This window comes from Dama dama, chromosome 21 (assembly GCF_033118175.1).
Source record: "Dama dama isolate Ldn47 chromosome 21, ASM3311817v1, whole genome shotgun sequence".
Lineage (NCBI taxonomy): Eukaryota > Metazoa > Chordata > Mammalia > Artiodactyla > Cervidae > Dama > Dama dama.
Genome location: NC_083701.1, coordinates 12,689,736 through 12,706,742, shown reverse-complemented (window position 1 = coordinate 12,706,742; position 17,007 = coordinate 12,689,736). Strand labels below are relative to the sequence as shown.

Below are 17,007 nucleotides of genomic sequence, written 5' to 3'. Positions count from 1 at the left end.
ATATATATATGATATGTACATGTATCAGCCATACATAATATAATAGATATTCTACAGCATAAACTAACACAACATTGTGGGGCAACAGTACGCCAATTTAAAAAAAAAGAAAAGAAGCAAGGATGGTTCCAGCAGAGAAAGATTATAAAGAATACAGGAAGAAGCTATTCATCTTGTTTTGCAAAGGATAATAAGGAAAAGCTTCATCACTGAGGTCAAACCTGAGTGGGGAGCAGGAAAGGTAATTCATTCAGAAAAACAGTTTGTGTAAAGAAATAGAGATTTTAAATGACACAGTTTGCCCAGGAAACTGAGACTAGTTTTATGCTATTGCATATGAAATTTCCAGACTGGGCAAAGTGTGAATAAGTCGAGAGAGAGAGGGAGGAGCCAGAATGTACAATAAGCAATTCTGTTAGGAACATTCCATTTTTCTAAATATGCATTTTTCATTAAATTTATAATTGCTCTTTTCCTTCTTGCTTAACTTCCTACTCACAGACCAAAAGCCAGATCAGGTGAAAGCATTTTTTCCTTATTTCATTCATAAACCGTACTTCAACATCAAATCATCCGTGGCAAACCTCTGTTTGGCCTTGGCTGCCTATCAAAGTCCTCCTCTCACGCGTGATCAATGGTCCTTTCAGCCCTGGAACTGAGCCAACAGGAAACAGCCCACTGATGAAAGAGTGAGGTAGCAATAAAGTGAGACCAAAACGTTCTGACCAGAGGCAGGTTGAGTATTTCTTCTTAATAAAAAGCTTTCTGCTGGTATAGGGATTGTTCATGAAATGACCTGCAAATGGGTGGCAATGTCCTCAGAAAGTCATTAATAACCACCACCTTATGTGTTTAACCTCCAGATCGTTTTGAAGAAATATTTACAGTAGAAACTTAGATGTTGCTGCAGAAAACCAGCTTATTTTGAGGGTCTGCAAAGCCAGAAACCTTTGAAGATGACCCTCCAGCGTCCTTTGGCAGCTTGCCAAAAAGGTACCCTCCTTATGTACTGGTCCTGGTTCTCACCAGAAAAAACTGGACGAGATCTTCACATGCACAGGATCAGAAGCAATGATATTTATTTTCCTGAGAAGCAAAGGGACTTTAATATTTGTAATGTGCATTATCTTTGAAGTCCTCTGTGAATTTTTCTCGGTTGGAATAATGGACTGTATTTCTAAATTCTTTTGGGTTATGCTTGTATCTTATGCAGTCTTAAGATTACTTAGTCAAGGTGGTGCTGGGAATAATGGAAATTGTTAGTAAGAGGATTTCCACAGTTTTGATACCTTAAACTACATAATATTAGCAAGAGCTACTCAGTTACCACACCTTGACCTCCAACTTCCAGCCTCCAGAACTGTAAGGAAATAAATTTATGTTATTTAAATCACTCAGTCTGTGGTAGTTTGGTATGACAGCCCTAAGATACTAATACAGCTCTCCTTTACTAATCTTAAAATATGTAATTAATTGCCAGATTGTATCATTTCTACTCCTTAAAAACTTCATGAATTCACCTACTTCTTTTGGTCCATAAGGTTGTGGTCATTTCCAAGATCATTACATGTTTTTTCTTACCTGGACAAGAGAGAGAGTCTCTCATTAGGTCAGGAAGCTTTCCATCTCATGTCCCTACAATTAATTCTTTCTAGTAATAATAATATTATTTAAAATCCAGCAACGAAAACTTACAGGATCTAAAAAGTTTCCTTAGAATGCGATCTTGACTGAATGTTCAGATCTTGATCTGAACACAGCTTTTGCCTCCATCTCCCTCTCTGATTTTGTTTCTCTCCAAAGGCCCCCCTGCTCTCTGTGCTGTATCTTCAGGATTATCTTTTCAGGCCCTCTAAGGACCATATTCTTTCATTCTTAGGCCTCCATTGCAAGAGGGCCAGGTTTGATTACTGTGTCGGCAACCCACTCCAGTATTCTTGTCTGGAAAATCCCAAACAGAGGAACCTAGTGGGCAATGGTCCATGGGGTCACAAGAGTTGAACATGACTTAGCAACTAAACCGCCCATCAAACTTTGGTCATTTTCTCTGCCATTACAATTTCTCCACCTCTGAACCCCACAACGAGGTTAGTCTACTGTATGACATACTTCCAGGACATCTTTTATCTCCCCTATAACAATATGCATGATATATTGTTGTAATCTACTTTCAGTGATGTTAACCTTAGCCTGGCTGAGATCCCAGAAGACAAGGAAGTTATCTGTCTTACTCACAGTTGCATATTCATTACTTACAGTACAGTGCCTAGAGCATAGAACATATTTAAAAAGTATAACTGAATGCTGTTGATTGAATCATTTAACTTGGATTTTAAACCTCACTAACTGGACCTCTCCTCTATACATGGTCCTTGTCTTTGTTTCAGTAGCACAAAAATTAAAGCCATATCTAAAAAAAAGTCAATAGAAATAGAGAGACATAGATAATTTATCAGTTCAGTTCAGTCGCTCAGTCATGTCTGACTCTTTATGACCCCATGGACTGCAGCACACCACGCTTCCATGTCCATCACCAACTCCTGGAGCTCATGTCCATCACATCAGTGATGCCATCCAACCATCTCATCCCCTTTCATCCCCTTCTCCTGCCACCTTCAATCTTTCCCAGCACCAGGGTCGTTTCCAATGAGTCAGTTCTCCGCATCAGGTGGCAAAAGTATTGGAGTTTCAGCTTCAGCATCAGTCCTTCCAAAGAATGTTCAGGACTGATTTCCTTTAGGATGGACTGGTTGGATCTTGGAGTCCAAGGGACCCTCAAGAGTCTTCTCCACAGTTCAAAAGCATTGATTCTTTGGCACTCAGCTTTCTTTAAAGTCCAACTCGCACATCCCTACATGACCACCAGAAAAACCATAGCTTTGACCAGATGGACCTTAGTTGGCAAAGTAATGTCTCTGCTTTTTAATATGCTGTCTAGATTGGTCATAGCTTTTCTTCCAAGAAGCAAGCATATTTTAATTTCATAGCTGCAGTCACCATCTGCAGTGATTTTGAAGCCTAAGTAAATAAAGTCTGTCACTGTTTCCATTGTTTTCCTATGTATTTGCCATGAAGTGATGGGGTTGAAAGCCATGATCTTAGTTTTTTGAATATTGAGCTTTAAGCTAGCTTTTTCACATTCCTCTTTAGTTTCATCAAGAGGCTCTTCAGTTCCTCTTTGCTTTCTGTCATAAGAGTGGTGTTATCTGCATATCTGAGGTTATTGATATTTCTCCCTGTAATTTGTGCTTCATCCAGCCTGTCATTTAAATACATAGACACAGATATATATATTTATACACACTCACAAATTTAACTTGAGAATCAATGCAAATTCAGTTAAATCCACTCTATCTACCATTTGGGTGCTACAAAACCATCAACAACTATTCAAATGATGAACCTGAGCAAATATAGAGAGATTCCCTGTAGCCTATTCTCGTCCCAAATAGAGGTTTGGCCAAAGGAAAGGCGGCCAAAAGGTGAAGCCTGTGAAAAAGAAAGAATACTATGGCCTGAGGATTTCTTGGGAAAGTGAGGTAAACCACAAGAGTCAAAAGGAGTCTGTATTCTCTTTATGATGAAGTGGCCTGAAGAACATTTCCCTTGGCCCAAGGAGTAATAATCCATGATTTTGTTTTCAACAATACATCATATTATGATGGTTTATAATTCTGCCTTCCAGGGTCTAGAACTTTTCTCCCTGTGCCTTTAGATCAAAATTGCAATAAGTCATTCAGTTGTTCAAATAAGCAAAAATTCTGATGCTCTATTTTTGTGTCAGGAACTCTACAAAGAATAGAGCAATAAATGAAAGAGACATGATCCTTGAGCTCTGGGGACTTTACTGTTTATAAAGCATTTTATAAAGGTATTGTTTTATGTATTCTCCAAACTTCCCCAGTAAGCAGATGTTGAAAGTGAAGCTAAGATGATTCAAGTGAATTGCTCAGGATCATAAAGATATGTAATGAATGGAGCTAGCATCTACATGAAGTTCTTCTGACCCAAAGTTCATATTCTTTCCACTGCCCTCTGCCTCTGCATAAGTGAATTTCATCCTTCCCGAGATTACAGTGATTTCCATCTGTGCTGAAAACCAGAGGGGAGGAGTGATCTGGTGAAAGATGCCAGAGCATGGATTTAAGTGTGGCATTATGAAGAATCAGAACCAGATCCGGCTCTCTCTTACCAGTCTAAAAAAAGCTCTAATTTGTAATTCCTGGAAACTTAAGAAAAACTTCTGGCAGTTAAGTTGGGACAAGGAGACTAGCTCTGTCTAGTGGGGCTGAAAGGGAGAGTGCCAAAAAATATATCCTACTGTAGCAGTGTCCTGAAGAAGAACCTTTAGTGGAGAAAGAACTTGCTTTGTAAACAGAATAACCAGAGCATCAGCTATTATCACAAAAAAAAATTGACAGATACTAAAATCTGTTAAGAACTTTTGAAAATATACATCTATTAATAACTGAGTATAGGATCCACATCCTTAAAATATTCTATTCAAATATTCATGCCAGGTTGGGCTTAGCAAAGTGAGGTTGTGACTATGGTGGAAATATTTCCAATTTTCTAAAACTTGCTTATTTAAAATATACATTTACTGTATAATTCCATCAGGTATAGAGTCAAAGCATTTAATATTTGGAAGTACTCTGTTACACAGAATAGGGAAACACAAACTTTTATGAAGGAAATAGCAAGTAAGTACTTGCACCAATAGGATACTCGTTTTGTGAGAACACAAAATATTTTTTAATTAAGCTTTAATTTTGAGATCATTGTAGATTTACATGCAGCTGGAAGAAACAAACTCACAAATATAAAAAACAAACTAAATGTCTAACTGTTAGTCACTCAGTCATGTCCCACTCTTTGCCACCCCATGGACTGTTGTAGCCTGCCAGGCTCCTCTGTCTATGGAGTTCTCTAGGCAAGAACACTGGAGTGGGTAGTCATTCCCTTCTCCAGGGGATCTTCCCAACCCAGGGATTGAACCAATGGTTACCAAAGGGAAGAGAGAGAGGAGGAGGGGCAAATTAGGGGTATGGGATTAAGAAATACAAACTACTATGTATAGAATACATAAGCATTAAGGATGTGTTGTATAGCACAGGGAATTATAGACATATCTTATAATAACTTTTGAGTAGAATCTGTTCACTGTGCTATACACTTAAAACTAGTATAATATCATCTATGCTTAAATAAAAATAGATAAATCAGAGGGATCTCATGTAGCAGTTACCCAGTTACCTCAACGTAATCACTTGCGAAACTATAGAAAAATATCAAAAATATGGTATTGACATTGATACAAATATAAAACATTTTCATCATCACAGGGATCCTTCATGACTCCTTTTTATAGTCACATTGATTTCTTTCCAACTTTCACCCAGTCCTTAATTTGTGGCAACCACTAATCTGTTTCCCACTTCTGTATTTTGGAACGCCAAGGCTCAGCTAAATTTTCCTGCTTGAAAATACTTTACACATGTCACAAATCATTGCTGGCAGAATTAAATACCTCCCCATGCACTGTCTCTAGCAGGGGATACTGGCAAATTTGTGTCTGGTTTCCCCTGGGATTTGTCTAAGTACTTTTTTCCTTTTCTGATTTTTATCTACATCCTTTAGCTGTAATACACTGTAACGGTGAGTACAACAGTTTTCTTGGATTCTTTGAGTCCAGTGATAATCAGTCATGAGGATGGTGTTGGGAACCTTAACATAGTAATATTTTTATTTCATTAAAGTCAGTGTATTCTGTTTGTAATAGCCAGGACATGGAAGCAACCTAGGTGCCCATCAGCAGACGAATGGATAAGGAAGCTGTGGTAAATATACACCATGGAATATTACTCAGCTGTTAAAAAGATTTCATTTGAATCAGTTCTAATGAGATGGATGAAACTGGAGCCCATTATACAGAGTGAAGTAAGCCAGAAAGATAAAGACCTTTACAGTATACTAACACATATATATGGAATTTAGAAAGATGGTAAGGATAACCCTATATGCAAAACAGAAAAAGAGACACAGATGTACAGAACAGACTTTTGGACTCTGTGGGAGAAGGCGAGGGTGGGATGTTTCAGGAGAACAGCATCAAAACATGTATGTTATCAAGGGTGAAACAGATCACCAGCCCAGGTTGGATGCATGAGACAAGTGCTCGGGCCCGGTGCACTGGGAAGACCCAGAGGAATCGGGTGGAGAGGGAGGTGGGAGGGGGGATCGGGATGGGGAATACGTGTAAATCCATGGCTGATTCATGTCAATGTATGACAAAAACCACTACAATACTGTGAAGTAATTAGCCTCCAACTAATAAAAATAAATGAAAATAAATAAATAAATAAATAAAGTCAGTGTGTTTTAAAAAATTTCCCCAGAGACTTCCTATTTGATTCATGGATTATTTAAAAGTATGTAGTTGCATTTACAAGTACCTGGAGATATTTCTATTATCACTGTTATGAATTTTAAGTTCATCCCACTGTGGTCTGAGAACAATTATTTTCAATTTTTGAAGTCTGTTGAGGTTTTTTTTTTTACCAAACTGTCCCAGGGTATGATCTATCAAGGTATGTTTTCCATAGATATTTGAAAATAATGCATATTTTACTTTTGTTGGATGGCATGTTCTATAAATGTAGACTAGATCTCAGTGGTTGGTGGTGTTCTGAGTTCTTCTATAATCTTATTGATTATTGGCCCAATTGTCTTAGTAAGTGGCAAAGGAGAGGGTGTTGAAGTTATCAAATATAACTATGGGTTTGTCTATTTGTCTTTTGAGTTCTATCAGTTTTTGCTTCATATGTTTTGCACTCTGTTTTCTGATTCATGCACATTTAAGAATACTGTATCTTCTTGGTGGAGTAACTTTTTCATAACGTAATGTTTCTCTCTGTCTCATAATTTTCTTTGCTCTGATTATACTTTATCTAATATTTATATTTTTGTTTTCTTTTAATTAAAGTTTGCATGGTATGTTTATTTCCATCTATTTACTTTCAACCTCCCTAAAAATTATGCTTGAAATGAGTTTTTTATAGACAGTATACAGTTGGATCATGTTTTTAATCATCTTGTCATCTTTATCTTTTGATTGGTATATTTAAATCACTTCCATTTAATGTAGCTATTGATTTGTTAGGGCTCAAGTTATCCATCTTACTCTTTCTTTTGGCTCTTTTTCACTTATCTGTTTTCTTTCTCTTGCCCTTTTGTGGGTTGCTTGAGTATATTTTAGAATTTCATTAAGATTTCTTTATAGTGGTTTGACTGTATCTCTTTGGATAGCTACTTTTAGTGGCTGCTCTAGTTATTACATAACTTAACACATACACATATCATTACTTAGATTTCCTGGTGTTACTAGTTCATCTGAAGTGGAGATATCCTACCCTCTTTTATAAACTTTATCTTCCCCTGTTTATAATATAATTGCCTTAATATTTCCTCTACATACATTTAGAACCACCTCAACTGTACTGCAGTTTTTGCTTCCACCATCAAACCCCAATTGGTTCACTAGCCGATCTGTCTTCTCTTCATCTTTTCAAGTAGACTAAGTTTTGTTTTTCTATGTAATATGCAGGGGGGTGGGGGGGCGCGGTTTGTTGTTGTTGTACTTAACAGGAGGAATATATAAGATATACAACTACTCCACCTTCCCAGAAGTGGTTTCACACCATTTATTTTTATGACAAAGAGGTTATAAATGTTTTTTTTTTTTCTTGCTTGTTTAGTTCTCTTCTTTTTCCTTCCCTTTCCTTCCATTTTTTCCTTCTCCCCTTTCTCCTCTCTTCTTATCTTATTCTTTCCTTTTCTGTTTCCCCTGTGCTAGTCATTCTTTATTTTTGCATTTTATATTTGTTCTCTATATCAATCTTAAATTTCCTTTTAATACTCATTTTGTAACCAGTTAATCAAATATCTAAGCAGAGACCTTGGTGGTATTCTAGCTCTTTCTTCTTCTTTGCCTCAATATGTACAAACCTGAGTTGCTGCTTGGGGAGCCACAACCAAATTTTTTTTTTTTTCCCCACAAGCCTCTGTTGGTGCACATTCCCTTCTTTGAGATGTAGTCAGAACATCTCAGGTGTCTTCTCCAAAGTATTTTGCAGAAGCCCTCAGCAAAATAATCTTTTCTGACATGGTAGAAAAAAAAAATGGGTTTTGAATTTATATTGTGCTGGGTTTGACTTCTGGATCTATGATTTTTTTGTTTGTTTGTTTTTATTTTTGTGATTGTGGGCAAGTTATCTAACTTCTTTGGTTAGATTTCTTCTCAGTAAACTGGGTATTTAGTGAGATAATGATTGCAAATTATAAAACACAACTCCTGTTACATAGTAAGTGTTCAATAAATTTTAGTTAAGTCTAAAGTTATTCATTCTCAGTGCTCTTCAGCCCCCAAGGATCACTTTACCAACTTTGGCTATCAACTTTATTTCTCAAGGTCAGTATATATCTATCACTATCTTTGTTATTGTTATCTTGTTTTTTGGACAGATTGTCTGTGTGTGTGGGATGAAGAAGTTTCTGAGATAATTAGGATTTATTGACCATCATTATAATCACTATGATTATCTTCATCCAACTCATGCTCCCATCTTATGACAAACAAGTTCCTCCACAAATATTTGCTTGATTAATAAAGGGGTACTTCTTAAGCACATACTCTTAACCTCTCATTTATGGTACCATGACTATCATCAGATCCAGTGTTAAATATAGCATTTTTTTTTATCAGGGTGACTTTGCTCTTCATTTGCATATGACAGAAAGACTGCTCAAAGAAAATCTAGATAATTGTTGATTTGGGACAAAATCACTTTGACTTTTATCTCTTCATGAGAAAAAAAAGCTTAACTAGGGATTATTTCAGAAAATTAGCTCCTGTGGTTGTTTATGTGTGATACCAGTTCATTCTGGATTTGATGAGTTCCATGCAAGAAAAAATACAAAGCTCACCTTACATTTGAAAATACATGGAAGGAAGGTTTCATTGTATTTGAAATCTAGTCACAGATGATGAAAGCAAAGTTCATTTTAGTTAGAAAAGGAATTTCCAACTATCTTCCCCAATATTTTTCACAAATTACTTTTTATATTTGTATTTTAACTTATAGCTTTATACCATGATATTATTTTATTAAAAATGCAAGATGTTTTAGATAAATATAAGCATAAAACAGAAGCATCCCCGTCCCACCCCCCAAATTTTTTCCTGTTATGTGTACTGTCTCTTTGTCCTGCAAGTTTCTTTTTTTTCCTATTTCTTTTGGTCTTTATTATCAAATTGGACATTGTTTTTCAATTTACTAGTAATCCTTGGCTGTCCATCGATAATTGGAATAGGTGTTATAAGGCTTATGAGAAGTTCTGTGTTGGTTTTGTCAACTGGTGAGCTTTTGAATAAGATGGCATGATGGGAACCAAATTATTTCATTGATGTTTACCCAAATTTGGTTTGCCTGGTGTCTCGGGAGCTAAAGAATCTGCCTGCAATGCAGGAGATCTGGGTTTGGTCCCTGCCTCAAGAAGATCCCCTGGAGAAGGAAATGGCAACCCACTCCAGTATTCTTGCCTCGAGAATTACAAGGACAGAGGATCCTGGCGGGTTACAGTCCATGGGGTCGCAAAGAGTCAGACACGACTGAGCGAGGAACGCTTACCCAAATAGTTGTAGTTGTAAGCTTAGGGGCTATTTGTTCCTCCAGACAACATTCTACTAACCTCCTGTTTGAGAAAGGCAGGGCTGAGAGTGTGGAGAACTGGGGAACAGTAGTGGTAGCAAATTCCACCCAGGTTCTTGGAATCCAGCTAAAAGTGTCTTCATTCTGTCTTTTTTGTTCTTGACCTTCCCAATTGTCTCTATGGGTGTGATATTCTTGAGTCCGAGGCCTCCCTGGTCAGGGAGGATTTATCCGTAGGATGACTCTTCTACTAGACTGAGGTAGAAATTTTGCCTGAAGTTGGGAGTAAAGATAGTGTTATATTGGTGTCTAATAGCCCTGGTTCAGTCTGTCAATGAACCCTGTCTGAGACCTCTTGCTTATTCTAATATTTAATGGCACAGGGTACTGCTAATTTTTGAGACATTCTACATTCCATACCATAACTTACCTTGGTAAGTACACTTCAGGGCCTTTTCTCTTTATAGGTACTTACTGTTCAATTTCTCTGCTTTGTGGTTTTCTTCATCTATTTTCATTCTATCTCAAATTCATTGGCAGTTCATTTTTTTGAAGTTCTCTTCTCTTCCATTTTCTTTGTCTTTAGGGTTTATAGCTTTGTTTCAAAAAACAGCAGATAATGATACACATTTATTCATCTATGTAGAACTTTAAATCTTTCTAAGTTGTTAAAACAGAACTGTTTTTAATAACTCTAAGATTACCAGGGTAGAGATTGGGTTAAAAGGAATACACGTGCATGCTCTCTGCAGAAACTTGGCAAAGGTCAATGATATTTTGAGAAATTTTTCACTTTAAGTTGACTATTGAAAATGTCTGGGTTAGAACATATTTTAGGGTGATATCTTATCCCTTTAATTGACCTAGAAACCTAAAAATAGAATTTAACTCAAAATAATGTCATAAATTCTGCCACCTACCAGATATTTATGTCAGAATTTTAATGTCATGGCTGGTATCATCCTCTCTTTTACCCCATCCGATCACCAAGCGAGGCTAATTTTTCTTATATCTTGAATCTGTCTGCTTCTTACTTCCACATGCACAACCAAGAGTGAAGTCCAAATCACCACTGTTTTCATTTATATCTCTGTCACAGCCATGTCATCGAATGTTTTTTCCATTTCACACCCATTTTTCACTTGTTAGTCAGAACTATTTAAATCATTAATACACACATCTTTTAATCTTAGAAACAAACATTCCTGGCTGCCATTTCTCTGAGTATAAAGACCAAAACCCTTACCATGGCCCACAGGGTCCTATGTAGTCTGAAGTCCATCTGACCCCTCTGGCTTTGCTGAACTTCTTTTCAGCTCCTGCTCTATTATAACCCTTTCCTCAGCTCAGAACCTTTACTCAGTTATTTGGCCTGAAACCACCGAATTCTCAGAAACTCTATCCTTTGCATACTGGGCATTTAGGGTCATTACTTGGTAGAGTAAAAGGTCAGGTGCAGGGGAAACCCTGAAACATTTGCAAAAACTGCTCAAACTTCATCTCTATCTTTTCAAACTATGCGCTCCTGAGTCATGCATGAGCTCGTAGGGGGTCATTTATTTGCTTATAATGGGTAGTTAAATAATGGATATAAAATATTTATCACAGTACCATGTAAATAATGTTTATTCTATACATATTAGTTCCCTTCTTCTTTTTTCCTTCTGTAGATATATTGATAACTGGTGAAGGTGTAAAGTTTTGAGCAAGTTTTAGGTACAGTGAGAAGCAGCATGTTAATACAAATAGACTGGCAATACCTCTCAACGTTAAAATATTAAAAAATCAATTTCAATAAAAGCAACGAATTCTAAAATAAATTACAGAAAGAACTATTTTTGACATTCTTTTAAGAATTGTCCTTGTTTTTCCCCCTCTGTGTAGATTCCTAATCAAGTATGTATCTTTAAGGTTTTTGAAGGAAACTTTTCCTAAATGTGAGGTATTCCATTTAGAAGGCAAGCAGAAAATATTAATGATAATGACAGTTCTAGTGGTGACTTTTACATTTATAGCCACATTTCTTTTCAAAGCACCACTCAATCTTTCTGTAAAGGCAAGGGAAAAATTAGTGAAAATTTCTCAAGTAGGATTGGCTGCACATTCATATCATGGAGAATAATGCCTAAGTGTGGACTCCTCAAACGTGGAGGGCCCATTATTTCACAGAAGTTTTTGTTTTATTCATTTATCATGAGTCTGGCTCAGGCAGATGTCTGCTCACTGAGAAATTTCCTTAGGCAACCCCAGTGCCTAAGGTAACTGATCAAACAGTACTCTCTATAATTCTTGGCCAAAATATAATTCTTGTCAAAATTTTTCACTTCTCTAAATTGCATTATATCACATTCCCAAACTGCAAGTGTTGACTAAGGTTTCTGTCTTTTCTTCTACCTTCCTTTCAAAGGTGTCATGGTACCACCTATTCCTCCAACTGCTGAGGATGGTGGGCCATCAATAACAAAAAAAAAAAAAAGGACCTGGATCAATTTCTTTAGATTTACTTCTCCCATTTCTAGCCTCTATAACAATCTTTACTTGACCATACAATCCAAGTCCCCAAACTCTGATCCTAGAATTTTATTTTAGCTCTATTCCAAAAATACCTATGATGCAAAGGTGGTACACTAGTAAAGAATCTGCCTGCCAACGCAGGAGATGCAAGAGGCATGGGTTTGATCCCTGGGTTGGGAAGAGTCTCTGGAGAAGGAAACGGCAACCCACTCTGGTATTCTTGCCCAGGAAATCCCGTGGACAGAGGGACCTGGTGGACTACAGTCTATGGAGCCACAAAGAGTCAGATATGACTGAGTACACATACACACACAAACACACACATTTACTGCACACATCTTATTACTCTCGTTTTTTCCAAACCCCCACTTGGTTTGTTATCCACTCTCAGAGCATCAGTCTGTAGTTTTTTGCAAACTATAAAATGACAGAGGTGCATAATTCAGATTGAACTGGTTTCAGTGGAAACCATGTATAAACTATATTCTTTGTTAGTAAAGGGATGTTTGCTTTGTTAATTTTCTATTTGAAATAAAATATCCTGTTTTAATAATAATTATATTATATAAATTTTTATTTAAATCTGAATTTAAGATTTTCAATACTATTCATCCCCAGGAAGAGGATGGAATTTCCCAGAAAAAGGTTAAGAATTTTGTTCCATTAGTATCTTGGATGATTTCCCATTGTCACCATCGATATGCAGAAGACATTAAGTAATTTTCATTGTGTCTTTCAATTCAGTGCAATGAAGGCATCTGCAGTGAAAGAATAGGTTTCAGACGTCTTCCAAATTTAAATTGTGCTTCATTGTGGATTTTTAAATTATCTAGTGTTTTTCTTTTTTCTCCATTGATACTTTAAGTATTCAATAGCCCCCTTTACCCTGAAGGTGGTAGGCGAGTGTAAAGACAGCACAGAGATAAAACATATATGAGGTCCTCAGGGCCCAACGGAAGGGTCTCATAGCCAACCTCCTCCTTCAGCAGATAACGATCTGGAGACTCAGAGATGGGGAAGCTTACTATTTAAGGTCTACAACTCTCTTCATTTGGGGGGCCTTTTACAGTTTTTTCTTTTGACTACTGATTTTCTCATCAAGTAACTTCCTTGTCCTACAACGGTTATTATGTGAAGATTTTTTTTTTAAAAGAAAAAAAAAAAAAAAAAAAACTATGTTTCAGGCAACAGAGCTGAGAAGAATCTTGATCACTGCACTCTCATCTCTCATTCTCTCTTTTTGAGCAGACCTGAAGATGCAATTCAGCAGAATAGAAAGGTTGGGGAAAACCCACTCTGAACTTAGAGCAGTATGAAGAAGTAGGCTCAATTAAACTGAAATGAAAAAATAGGGAGTGACAGAAAATCTCACACACATTGTAAAGATTATCCACCAAGTAAAAGGGTGTTATATTCAATTAAGCCACATAATTATATTCCATCATCTTTACAGGGCAGCAGACCCAAAGAGGAATATATATATATTATTATGGTATTGGTCTATGGTGAGAGGTTGTTAACAGATACATTAACAGATATATGCTTTCCTACTGTTAATAGTTGGGTCCTCTCTGAGCACCAGGAACCTGCCTGAAACCCCAGAGGGTTTAATTGGCTCAGATCTCACACCTGAAACTAAAACTGGCTTCTTAACTCAGTTCTTAAAGGAATAAAAGTAAATATTTTGTTGATAATGGCACCCACCTCATTTATTAAACACATAGGTGACAAAAATTATTCTAGGCACTTTATGTATATAATCTCTTTTTATTGTACCCACAGTTCAAGAAATCTAGTGTGCATGCTCAGTGGCTCAGTTATGTCCACTCTTATGACCCCATGGACTCTAGCCCTTGAGTCTCCTCTGTCCATGGGCTTCTCCAGGAAAGAATACTGGAGTGAGTTGCAATTTCCTGCTCCAGGGGATCTGCCCAATCCAGGGACTGAACCCCCAGCTTTTGTGGCTCCTGCACTGTAGGCAGATTCTTTACCACTGAGCCACCAGGGAAGCCCAAGAAATCCAGAGATTGGTCTATTTATCTTCATTTTATAGTTGGAGTAACTGAGTCTTGGAAAAGTTGTTATTTGTCTTACTAATTAAAAAGCCAAATTTCCAAAATTTTCCAATTTTCTATACTCTACATTAATACACCCCTAGTGTCCAGGTATATTGGAAAGAGAAGGTCTGGTATTAATTCATAATTCCTAATCACTAGAAAATATCAGGAAAGTGAGGTTTTTTTCTTTAGTTCACCGCAAATTTATTGCACACCTACTCCTTAGAAATTTCAGAGGTTTGTACAGAGGGAAGGAGGGAGATCACAGAGAGCTTAGCTTAGAGGAGTACATGTACTGTGCTTAGCTTCTCAGTCATGTCCAACTCTTTGCAACCCCCTGGACTAGAGCCCACCAGGCTCCTCTGCCCGGGGGGATTCTCAAAGCAAGAATATTGGAGTGAGTTGCCATGCCTTCCTCCAGGGGATCTTCCCAACCCAGGGATCAAACCCAAGTCTCCCACATTGCAGGTGAATTCTTTACCGTCTAAGCCACCAGAGAAGTTCATAGGATCATCTTAAAGATGGCTGTGAAAATCTATAACTTCATTCTAATTTGGGAAATGCAATGAGAGTGGCCTGGGTTTTACCTGTGACTGGCTCTGATTTTCATTATGATCCTTGGGGCACCAGTCTTAGCCATTTCAGTATTGCAGCTTTCTATTCCTGCAAGTTAATTAATTGAGTGCATTTGCTGACTGAGTTACTGTGCAAGACAATAAGAGGTACAGAAATGGCCAAACCATTGATTGGTCTGGTGCTTAGCGTCCAGGCACTTGAAGATCTCACCAGATCCGCTGGATCCACTCAGACTGGCCAGTTTCTTCTATATCAGTGATGAATATTCAGAGAGCTTTCTATGAGTCTATATGTTCAATTTACTCATCTTTAAAGTTATCTTCATTAATTACTGTCATAGTTGATTTGATTCATTTTTTGCTTTTTCACAAATCCTCAAAAATGCTGAGGGTAGGTATTAATATTTTCCTTGTCTCCCTGTTCTGAGAAACTGCTGCTACAACATCTATCTTTCCTCTGCAGTGGTAAGTATTTTGTAGACCTCCTTTGGTTTTTGCCTGGAGAGGACAACTTTTATCTGAAATAGGCTTCCTTGATTCTCTTCGAAGCACCAAGTCTGCTATCAAACATCTCCCAGGACAGTAATTCAAGTTAAGAATTATCTTCTGGCAGCTTCCCTCAGATCTTGCTAACGTACCATTTCACTTCCATTTGTCTCTGAAATGTAAGAGCAAGACTCTGTTTTTTACTCCTTAGTTCTTTTACCAGATATGAATCATTTGGTTAATTTAAAAAATGGCAAGGGTGCCTCATATTTACTAAATAAATAAAATGTGAGAGGAAATTATTCATTGCAACTTTCTTTTCTAAAAGGGGTTTTCCTTGGAGTGTTCCTTAGAGGTGGGTCTGTGTATGGTATCTCTCATTTGAAATTCTGAGCTCTGACTCAGTGACATTTTGCTACATGATCTTGGGAAGGTCATTTTAAATCTCTTGGCCTGCCCATTTTTACAATGAGGTTTATAGATGAGGTATTTTTATTTCAGCTGTAATATTTGGTTATATTGTTTGAAATTAGGGATCATTTCCTGGGAAGTTTTCTGAAAGCCTACCCTGCCTTGCAGCAGTTCAGAGCCAGCATAGATTAGACACAAGTAAGTATGAATTTGTAAGGTTACAAAGTCGCCAAGTTCAAAGGAACTGTCAAGATCATGGAGCCCAGCCCCCTATGGGGATACCTGAATACCTTCTACAACATCTCCACCATGTGGCCAACCTGACTCCAGGTGAGCACCTCTATCAACCCTCACTGCCTCCCAAGTCAACCAATTTTTTTTTTTTTTTTTTTCCTGTAGGCTATTATGAAATTCTTGTTTCAGTGGTTCCAAAATATGTTGCCATGCAATTTTCACTATTGGGTCAGACTTCTACTAAGAATAATTCTTTTTTTTCTGAACAAGTTTGAGTCAGTTCTAGTGAGATGGATGACCCTAGAGCCAGTTATACAGAGTGAAGTAACTCAGAAAGAAAAACAACAAATATTGTATAATAATGCATATATACGTAATCTAGAAAAGTGGTCTTGATGAATCTATTTGCAAGGCAGGAATAGAGACGCAGACATAGAAGACAGACCCAGCAGGGGACGGAAAGGGTGGGGGGAATTGAGAGAGTAGCACTGAAACATATATATATATTACCATTTGTAAAGTAGATAGCTAGTGGGGAGTTTCATAACAGAGAGTGCTCAACCTGGTGCTCTTTGCCAACCTAGAGGGGTGAGATGGGGTTGGGGGTAGGAGGGAGGTTCAAGAAGGAGGGGATACATGTATACTTATGGCTGATTCAAGTTGTTGTATGGCAGAAACCAACACAACATTGTAAAGCAATTATCCTCCAATTAAAAACAAAAGCATTTCCTTTTTCACATAAAAATCCTTTAGATATTTAAAATGATGACACAAATACCCTTGTCTCCAAGATAAACAAATCCATTTCCTTAAAGCATTCCCGCTGTGGTATGGTGCTGAGTGTGTTCCTAATTTTGTGTGTGTGTGTGTGTGTGTGTGTGTGTGTGTGTGTTCCTAATTTTGATCAATTTCCTCTTAATCTGACCCAGATTGTCAGTGCCATTCTTACTGGCCTTCAGGCCCGATCAAATGTCCATGACAATCTTTGATGATAGAATTTGAAAACGGACTTTTAAAGAG

The 17,007-nt window shown here is 37.3% G+C and overlaps 1 long non-coding RNA gene across 1 annotated transcript in view; it reads right to left on the bottom strand.

Annotated features, from left to right (window-relative positions):
• The window catches only part of LOC133042266 (uncharacterized), a 43,249-nt gene extending 32,942 nt beyond the window's left edge, over positions 1-10,307 (bottom strand). Inside the window, exon 1 of the long non-coding RNA XR_009689462.1 lies at positions 10,186-10,307. This is a non-coding gene — a long non-coding RNA (uncharacterized LOC133042266). The remainder of the gene's footprint in view (positions 1-10,185) is intronic.
• Between the last annotated feature and the right edge of the window lie 6,700 nt (positions 10,308-17,007).